This window comes from Gracilinanus agilis, chromosome 2, assembly GCF_016433145.1.
Source record: "Gracilinanus agilis isolate LMUSP501 chromosome 2, AgileGrace, whole genome shotgun sequence".
NCBI classification, from domain to species: domain Eukaryota; kingdom Metazoa; phylum Chordata; class Mammalia; order Didelphimorphia; family Didelphidae; genus Gracilinanus; species Gracilinanus agilis.
Window position 1 is genome coordinate 230,520,085 of NC_058131.1, and position 10,931 is coordinate 230,531,015.

Below are 10,931 nucleotides of genomic sequence, written 5' to 3' on the forward strand. Positions count from 1 at the left end.
CCAGACCCAGGCGTGTTTTCTTCCACCCCGAACAATAGGCTTTGAAAGAGTTAATCTGGGCTGGGGCCTTCGGGCCTCTGAGGGCTCAGGATTCCTGCTTGGCGGGCCTGAAGAGACAGCCAGGCTCTACAGACAGGACCCAGGCTCTGGTTTTCCCTTGGGGGAGCCCTCACAGCAGCAGGGAACAATTAAAAAAAATATAGACTCATCCTATTTGGAGAATGCTTCTCTTTGAGCAGGGGAGGACGCACTACAGACATTAGCTCATTCGTTCGTCCGTTCGTTCATTCATTCATTCTTACGGTGCATCCTGCAGACAGGTTAAGAAGAGGGCTTGTAATTCCTGTTTTCTAGGTGAGGACACTGAAGTACAAAGGATGGAGGAGGGCGTTGTGGTGGTGGCGAGGCAGCAGAGTGGGCAGCCTGAGAAGGGAGGGCATCCTTCCTGACTGATGGGCCAGGAAGCCCCGGCCCCTTCCCTATGGTGCCAGCCTGGTTCTGGCCCTTCCCTGGTTAACTTACAGCTGTACAAATACACCTCCGGATTCCTGGTCCCGCCATTTTGGCCTTCCCAAACTGGTGTGCCTTTCAGCTGCCCCAAGGGGAGTCCTGGTTCTACCAGTTCTGGGCAAGGACATGCCCCAACTGGATCTGGCTGACCTGCCCACACACTCGGCTTCTGTACAACTCCCAGGACGGCTTGGCCCTCGGCTCCCTTCCTTGTCCTTCTAAAGCCAATCCCTGAGCCTGGGTAGAGGTGGCACCACCCAGCACCCAATGGCCTGCCCATTGCTAAGGATCCTCCTCTCCCAAAAAACCATGCCGACGTCCCCGTGCCCTCTTGCCCCCTCTTCCCCATCGCCTTCCCTACAGGAGGAAGTCAGGAGCTCCCTGGAAACACTAATATTCCAAGCTGCCCAGACACAGTGGCACTTGGTGGCATGAGGAAGAGACCGGGGCTCCCTAACCCAGCAGTATCATCTCATCTTGCTGTTTTCTGCTAACGCAGGACTAACCAGATTGGGGTTAAGCAGGTGGAGACATGCAGCTGGGCTTTTCCTGGTGACATCAGGTGTTTGAGGGCGGAGGAGATCTCTATCCATGGTCACAGGACATCTGTTTGTCTAAAAAGCCAAGATAGGGATCTGGGCGCGCTAGTGTGCCCAGAAACAGGAGAGGGCATTAAAGGAAAGGCATCTTGGTAGGAGCAGAAGGAACACTGACCCGGGGGGAGTCGGGAGGACCTAAGCTCAGATTTGGCCTCAGACACTTTCCAGCTCTGCGACCCTGAGCAAGCCATTAAATTCTGTTTGCTTAGCCCTTGCTCTTTTATCTTAGAGTGGTTACTAGGACAGAAAGTGAGGGTTTAAAAAAAAAATTCCAGCTGTGTTACTTATTATCCGTGTAACTTTGGGGAAGTTGTTTCATTTTTTTTTTTTTGAGCCTTGGTTTCCTCCTATTTAAAACAGCAGCTTCCTAGATTCTCAGTGATTGCAGCATTGAAATTTAGAAGAGTTTTAAAAATATTATGCCAGGGCCAGAAATAGGAAGACCTGAGTTCAGATCCAGCCTCAGATACTTATTAGTGTATGATCCTGGACAAGTCCCTTAACCTCTGTTTGCCTCACTTTTCTCATCTGAAAAATGGGGATATTAATAATGGTACCTACCTCAAAGGGTTGCTGGGAGAATCAAATGAGATTCTATTTATGAAGCACTTAACACAGTGTCTGGCCCCTGTTACTGTCGTTCAGTCTTTTCAGTCTGGCGCATACATAGTAGGTGCTATATAAAAGTGAGTTATTATTATAATGATTTTTGCTCATTTTTTTACATTTTTGTTTGTATTTCCAGGACCTAGCAGAGTGACTTATGTGTAGTAGGCCTTTAATAAATGCTTATTGAAATGAAGTTGGACCATCTAATCTAATCCACCATTATTTTATCAGTGGGCTGTAGAGTCTCTATTTAAGGAAGCTCAGCATAGTCTTTTCCCCATTTCCTACTAGCTATGTAGAAGCTTTTGGACTTCTCCATCATCCCTCCATGTCCCCACAATTTTCAACTTCCTTTTTGCATGTGTCTTCCTCTTAGATTTTAGGCTTCTAAAGGACTGAGACTATCTTTGTTCTTATTCGTATGTGTCCCTAGTGTTTAACACTCTGCAGTGCTGGCACATGGTAGGAGTATAATAAATGTTTTTTGACTGGCTGAGATGAGAAAACTGAGACTCAGAGAGGTTGACTGACCTACCCAGGGTCAAGGGATCCTAGATCTAGAATTAGAAAGGACTTGAGAGATCAGATTATTCCACCTCTTCATTTTACAGAAGAAGGAACGAAGATCCAGGGAATTTAAGTGACTAGCCCAAGATCACACTGCAAGAATTTGAACCTGAGTCCCCTGTCTCTAATTCCACTGCTCTACCCACCAAGGTTCCTTCCAGCTATGACATTCCAAGAATCTATGATTCAGCTGGTTCTCCTCAACTTCCTACCTTCTCCACTCATTAATGACCAACCTAATTTGGAGAATTAAAAATGACCTCCACCTAAATAGAAGTTAAGTAGGGAATAATGCCTGGTGGGTGATAAGCAAAGTATGTGATAGGTCTTTAGGGCATCACACCCTCTAGATCCTGCAGACTCAACAAGCAAAAATGGACCAGACCAGTGATGCAACGTAATAAAAGGCATTTAACTCAGCCCTTCCATCTCAAGATCCTGGATGGCATCACTGTTGGAATGGAGACCTCATGCACTTACCAGGCTTTCCTAGCTGACTGGGAGGAGAGATCACCAATCCTGTTAGGGAGAAAGAAGCAAAAGGGGAAGAACTCTTTGCAACCGATAGTCATGGGTTGTGTAGCCTACGGAATAATAATAACAATTATAATCAGAACCATTAACTAACACGTATATGATGCTTTAAAGCACTTTATGTATATTGTCTCATTTGATCCTCAAAGTAGATACTATTATTATTCCCATTTTACAGATGAGGAAACAGTGATCTGCCCAGGATCATACAGTTCGTAAATGTCTGTGACGAGAATTAAAATCAGGACTTTAAGTTGTCTGGTTTGGAAACTTCTAAAGTAACAGAGGATAAGAAGATGGAAATGAGAGTGGGGTGATGAGATGAGGGAGGAGGCTGAAGGTGCAAAGAGGCTTCCCTGAATCATATGTGAGGTGAGGAAAACACCAGAGTTAGAGTCAGGAGCCCTAAGTTTAAATCCAGCCTTTGAGCAAGTTATTTCATCTATTCTAGGTCTCAATTCCCTCCGCTATTAAATGAGAGTATAATAATTCCATGTTACTCCCTTTTGCATACTCTCCATTCTAGACAAATCAGCCTGCTAACTGTTCCCCTGAGCCTTTTTCATCGGAGGTCCCAAAGGTCTGGAACTCTTTTCCCCTCCAGGCAGCCTTATACAAACCCTCCAAGGGCTGCCAATGCACCGCCTCCTTTTCCTGATTTTCCCCCTGAACCCACCCTCCCCACTTGTTAGTACCCTCTCCATCTTAAAAAATTGTCTTATATTCTCTTATAAATGTTTTGCATTTTCTTCTCTGCGAATATGCTGTATTTCTCCCCCACCCCCTGCCAAAATGTAAACTCCTTGAGGGCAGGAACAGTTTGATTTTTGTCTTTGTGTCCTCAGAGTCCAGCACTAGGCCTCTCATGTAGTCAGTTTTTTTTTTTCAAATCAGATAGATAAATTCAGAAGATCATTGATGAAAAGACTGAAGCTTGCTCCAATCCAACTCCCTTATTTTTACAGATGAGGAAACTGAGGCCCAGAGAGGTCTCAGTGATTTGCCCAAGGTTCCATCGTGAGCAGCAGAGGGACCAGAGAGAGCCATGAGCCCTGATTCCTAGCCCAGAGTTCTTTCTAACACACTCTCTCCAAGGTACTCCCTGTCCTCTGATATTATCAGGAACACGGCCATCCGGCAAGATAAACTCAGGGCTTTCCCCATCTGCCTCTGCGGCCTGTCTGATGACTGGTCTATCCGATGTGACACCGACCTTGACCCAGTGGCCTAGATAAACTTTTGAATGGAGTTCAGGTGGCCTCTTTGGCAAACGCTCCCACAGCATGTGAGCATGAACCAATCACTCCGGGTCGCCCAGCGAGGGACCCGATTCCACACCCATCTCCATGTGGCGGCAGCTGTTCAACTTGTCACCTTTGGCAGGTCTGCAGGAGAATTTTGGAACTCTTTCGGGGCCTCTCGGGGCCTCAGAAGAGGGGGATGAACCTCTCGGGGCAGCGGAGTACAACGATACGATTACTGACTCTGAAGTCAAGAGTTTCTGAGTTCTAATCTCAACCCTTGACATTTAATTTGTGGCTCTTAGGCAAAGCAATGGCTTAACCTCTTTGGACTTCAGTTTCTTTAACCATAAAACAAGGAGCTTGGACCAGATAGGTGAGGTGGCCTTGAAGACCCCCTACAGCTCTAGATCAATGATCCTAAGCCCTAGGAATGGGCCTCAGTTTCCTCAACTGTAAAATAAAGAGGTTGGATTGGATGATCTCTGAAGGCTGAGCCAGGCTAAAATGGAGGGTCCTGCTTTAGCAGGGCTCTAGGACCCTACCTACAGCGGCAGAAGGGACCTTCCTCTGATCAGGGGAATTCCTGATTTGCTGAATAGGAGGCACCTCTCATGGAGGTGAACCTATTCTCTGGTCCCTAGCTGAGGGTCCTGTGACTGTTTGGAAATGCAAAGGAGAGAAATATCTTTACAAAGGAAGTAGGGGAGGGAGATGTTCAAAGGAAAAGAGGTCAATGGAGAGTTACCACAGATCCTATAGATCCTAGACAATCATCTTCAAGACAACTCCCTCCAGGTCCTAGGAATGAATCAGTCATTTGGTCAGTCAACAAACATTTATTAAGTGCCTACTATGGGCCAGGTCCTTTGTTAAATGCTGTGGATCCAAAGAAAAGAAAACAGTTCCTGCTTTCAGGGAGCTCATGGTTTAATGAGGAGCATAACAACAACAATAATATAATTATAATAATAGCTAGGACTTGGATATTGGTTTAAGGTTTGCAAAGTGCTTTACAAATCTTGTCCCGTCTGTGCCATCCTAGCCTGGGCATAGACCTACAGACGCAGCTCCCTGCTCGCTCTCTCGTCTCTCTTGTGTCCCAGCACTGATAGCTAAGCCACATCTCTTGCCAGCAGGGCCCGATCCTTTCCAGGGAGGGAGGTTATCACATGGGTCCTCCTCCTCTGGAAAGCCTCCTAGAATTGAATTGTAATTTGTTGGCAAGCACAGGGTGTCCTATTCAAAACATGATCTCTTTACTCAACACCCAGTGATGACCTCAGTTTCTATTGGCACTAAAAGATATACAATTCAGCGCAGCAAATAGTCATTAAAGCACCCACTATGTGTCAGCCCTAGATACTAGGGACAAAAATGTCCAAAAAATAAGAATCTCTGGCCTAAAGAAGTTTCCGTCCTATTGAAAGTCATTGATTCTATTTGACCATCCAACCCTTTGCTCAGGATGTCTTTGGTCAGGCTTTTGTAGATAATCTCTATGAGAAGAATTGGGGTGTGGCAATATGAAAGGAGGAGACTTGGAGCCCCCGAGGACCCATAAGGCTGGTTCACAAGGCATCAGATGTTCTCAGATAGGCAGTCAGCAACCAGGCCCCCCAAAGCACTGAGAAGCAGAGCCTCTTGGGGAGCTCAGCGTGTTAGAGGTCTTCCTTGGGGCCTTCCCAAAGGAAGGCTGAAAATAAAGCTCATACTTGGACTGGGGAGAGATAAGCATGGCCAAGAATTTAGAAGGGAAGAATGATAACAATAGGGGCAGCTCATTTTTCCCTCTTGACAGCCATCAGAAAGTGAGGGAGGCAGCCAATGATAAAATTTTCAGGATGGGGAAAGCTCCTTTCAAAATGGTAAGAGTACATCCTTGCTGTTTCTCAAAGATGATATTCCATCTCCAGACTGGACTGTCCCCCATGCCTGGACTATTCTTCCTCCTTATCTCCATCTCATGGCTTCCTTCCCTGACTTCCTTCAAGTCCCAGCTATAATGTCCCCTTCCTTAGGAAGTCTTTTCCAATCCCTTGTAAATGCTAGTGCCTTCCTTCTGTGAATTATCTCCAATTTTTCCTGTATTTAGCTTGTTTGCATGGCGTCTCCTCACACACACTGAGCAGGGACTGTCTTTTACCTTTCTTTCTATACCCAATGTCGGGCATAGTGCCTGCACATAGTAGGCACTTAATAAATGCTCATTAACTGTCAAGGAGGCAGCAGGATTCAGACAATTGAGGTCAGAATGCAAGGCAAATCTAAAATCCTGAGGCAGTTGGCTGCCTTGTTCCCCCACTTTTTTTTTTAATAGAGAAATAAACTCTTCACCAGAGAGACAGAAAAGAGAACCAAGATTTTTTTCTTCCTATATGAGTTCAGTCATGTTCAGTCGTGTCTGACTCTTTGTGATCCCATTTGAGGTTTTCTTGGCAGAGATAATGTAGTGGTTTGCCATTTCCTTCTCCAATTCATTTTACAAATGAAGAAACTGGGGGCTCAGTGACTTGCCCAGGGTCATACAGCTAGCCAGTGTCTAAGACCAGATTTGAACTCAGTTGTCCCCAACACCAGGGCAGGTGCTCTATCCACTGTACCACCCTGCTGCCCACTCCCCTTCCCATTTGAATCTTGTTCAAAACTGAAATCAGCTCAGAATTTATGGAGAAGACTTAGTTCTGATTCTACTGGGGCACCCCTTCTTGGGAGATTAGATAAGCTTCTTACACTGGCTCCATCTCGCCCAGAGCACCATGACAATTCAATTAAACAAATATCCGTGAAGCAACCCCAGATCTAGGACTGGAGGAAATGCAAAGTTGAGATAAGACAGAGTCCTGGAGCTCCCAAGAGCTTACTGCCTAAGAGGAGGAGATAAGGACAATAATCAGACTGGCTCACACTTAGAGAACACTCCAAGGGTTACAAAGTGCTTGGCATACATTATCTTATTCAGTCTCTGCAAGGATCCTAGAAAATGAGTGCTATTATTATTACCATTTTACAGACAAGGAAACAGGTTCAGAGATTTACCCAGAGCATACATCTGGTAAGCATCTGAGGCAGAACTAAGATCTTCCTGACTCCAAGCCCTGCAGGCCATTCCACACCAGGTACATAGACACACATAAGGAGAATGCAAAATAATGTGTTGGGCGCATTAGAGAGGGCTATGTGAGGGCCAAAGCAGGAAGGGTCTTTGCTGGCAAAAGGGATCAGAGAAGACTTCCCAAAGAAGATGGGATTGGAGCTGGATGCAAAAAGGGTTAGAGATTCCAAACAGAGAGCACAGCATGAGGAAAAGGTGGAAGGCAGAAAAATTCAGGTCATAGTGAGCTCTATTTATTGTTGTTGTTTTTTTAATTAAATTTTTTCTGGGTTATAAATGTATTATCATGCAAAACATATTTCCATATTATTCATTTTTGTAATTGAATAATCTTATAAAACCAAATCCCTAAAACATAAACCCAAATAAAAAAGTGAAAAAATCATGTTTTCTTCTGCATTTCTACTCCAACAGTTCTTTCCCTGGAGGTGGACAGCATTCTTTTTTATGTCCTTCAAATTTGTCCTAGATCATTGTATTGCTGTTAGTAGCAAAGTCTATCACATTTTATCACTCCACAATATTTCAGTTACTGTATACAGTGTTTTCCTGGTTCTGCTTATTTCACTCTGCATCAGTTTACAGAGGTGTTTCTAGCTTTTTTTCTGAAATCATCCTGCTCACCATTCCTTATAGCACAATAGTATTTCATCACCATTACATACCATCATTTGTTCAGCCATTTCCCAATTGAGGAACATCCCTTTAGTTTCCAATTTTTTGCCACCACAAAAAGTGCAGCTATAAATATTTTTGTACAAACAGGTCCTTTCCCATTTTTTTTAGCAGTGAGCTTTATTTGTGAGGATGCTTTTCCTTAAATGGAACTTCAATTTGCCTTCTATATCTTCTATCCATTATTCCTAACTCTTCCATCAGAACTATGCAGAACAAAACTAATCCTTCCTCAGATACTTGAAGCCAGCAAGCTTTGCTCTATTCTTTGCTAGACTAAATATCCCCTAGATTTTCAACACTCTTTATATGGTATGAGCTTATGATTTGGGGACAGAGAGAAATCCATTTTGGCTAGGGCAGTATGAGATAAGGCTAAGAAAGTAAGAAGGAGAATGTAGAGAGTCTTAAAGCCCTGGCAAAGGAGTTTAGAATTTATTTGGGAGATGAGAGGGAGCCACTGAAGATTTTTGAGCAGAGGAGTAACACAACTGGAGCCATGCATAAGATTAGTCCTGCTATGGTAAGGACAGTTTATGGAGGTGGAAAGATTCGTTCAGTGACTATTGCAATAGTCCAGGAGGCTGGTAAGAGTCTCTGCTCAGGTGGTTTGTATTGAGAAAAGCAAAGGGGGATGGATGAAGGAGATAAGCCCAGGCTTGGGGACTCCAAGACCAGGGCTTTCGCTGAACCAACCTCTTTCCTGGCTCAATCTTCTAGCCACAGTCCCTAACAAAGAATTAAATTGGCATCTCTCATCTTTGTCCTTCCCAAACCTTAATGAGAAGTATTAATAAGTCACAGCTGGGCTGCTCTTGCCAGCCAGGCCACAAATTTGCTACACCAACTTGGAGCCAGGGATAGAGGTAAGGCCCAAGAAGGCACTTTTCTCCTCCTGGATCTCAGATTTTCCAAAACCTGAGCAAGGAACCCTATTACGGCATCCTCATCCCAATCAACCAGGCATCTCTCTCATCCTCCCGCAGGATTTCAGAGCTCATCCTCCTTGGTGGTCCCCAGGTATTAATTCACGTGGCTCTAGGAGGGTGACTGGGAACGTGTGAGCCCAGTCTGTGTGATCCCATCACACTCTGCCTCTCCTTCTTAGCTTGGCTGTCTATGTATTTATACTGACAGCCCCCTCTGCAAGAAACCACCAGATTGACCCTCGTCCGGGATCAAACACCAAATCCAATCCCATGCAAGTCTTAATCATTCAAGCTCCGGTGAATTCCGTTGGCCAGATGAAGGCCTTTCCTTTCTCTGTCAGCTCCCCACTTTGTGGCTTCCCAGATTATAATCTGTCTGCTCTTATTACAATTACTTTAGCAGATCGGATTTATTTACAGGTTGACAGCACATGCATCCATACGTCTTCACAAGGAAAAGAGTCCTAACGAATTCTTTTCTTATAAAGTCTTGACTTCCCTCCCCTTTGAGATAACTCATAGCTGGGCCTGGGTCTTACTAATTAACGTCCTAGGGGATAGAACACCAGGCCTAGAATGGGGGGGGGTGTCCTGGGTTCAAATCTGACCTCAGATACTTCCTAGCTGTGTAACTCTGGCCAAGTCACTTAACCTCAATTGCCTGGCCCTTATTGCGTTTGTCTTAAAACTGATACTAAGAAAGAAGGTAAAAGATTGTTTTTTTAATTAATATACCAGGAGGCAGCCACCAAGTATTTATTTAAGGGCCTGGTCTGTGTATCAGGCATTGTACCAGGTTCAGGGGTTAGAAAGATAACACCGAGACAATCCTCACTTCAAGAAGATTACATATTAACAGCAGAACACACATAGGAGGGAGTTATTCCATCTTGTCTGACTCTTTGTGACCCCATTTGGGGTTTTTTGGGCAGAGATACTGGCGTGGTTGGCCATTTTCTTCTCCGGATGATTTTACAGATGAGGAAACTGAGGCAAACAGGGTGAAGTGACTTGTCCAGGTCATATAGCTAGTTAAGTGTCTGAGACTGGATCTGAGCACGGGTCTTTCTGATTCCAGACCCACTGCACCCCCTATCTGTCCGCAGAGGAGAGTAGGGGCCCCGGAAGGAAGTTTTGTTCCAGACCCTGATAAGAGTTGGGAGTGGAGCCCCTGGACAGGAGAGGGTCAGGCATCTTTCTACAGGAATGCAAGTTTGCTTTGATGATTGTTTCCTGAGCAAGAACCAAAGGGAGAAGTTTGGGGAAAAAGGCACATGCAGGGCAGGTGGCAAGGTGTCCACACTGGGCAGGTGGCTGGATGGGATTGCACCCCTCCCGCCCCCCTGTTTACAAAGAGCTCCTAGATGTAACTGGGCACCCATCCCTCAGTCCTGCTAGTGGACCCCAGCCTGGAAAGATACTCCCTCCCTTTCCTCCCTCTCCACAGCCAAGGCTCTCTTTGCAAGAACCCTTCATTCAGTGCAAACAAGGCAACACGCATTTATTGAGTGCCTAATGTTTTCCTAGCCTTGTGTTAAGGGGTTTAAAGAAAACAACAGCCCCTGATTCTATGGCATTTATGATTTGGGGGCGGTGTAAAATGGACACAGGGAGATAAATACAAAATGTATACAAAATAGTTTCCAGAGTGGAAGCCTAGACTTGAATGGGGCCTTGAAGGGAACTGAAAATGCCAAGAGGAGAAGGTGAGGAAGGGAGAGTCCAGGATGACTTCCAGGGGATGAGCTGCCCCTACCGCACCGGGCAATAAGCTGTGGGCTCTGTGCCACCACATCAGAGGATGGGCTAAGGATAAAGGAGAGAACGAGAGAGGGTGGGGACAGAGCAGCAGGATCACGGATCCAGAGCTACAAGGCCCTCTGAGGCCAGCCAGGCCACCCTCTCATTTTATAGGCTATGGCAGTCCTTACCCTGATCCCAGCCTTCAAGAAATGCCGCCAGTCAGGCCCAGCCTGATAATAATTACTCATTTATATAGTACTTTAAGGCTTTTTTAAAAGCCCTTTCCTCAAAACACCCCTGCAAGGAAGGTAGTATTATCCTCAATTTATAAGGGATGAGGAAAACTCAGGTTAATTAATACTTGTGGTTAGTAAACGTTGGAGGCAGCATTTGAACCCGTGTCTCTTGA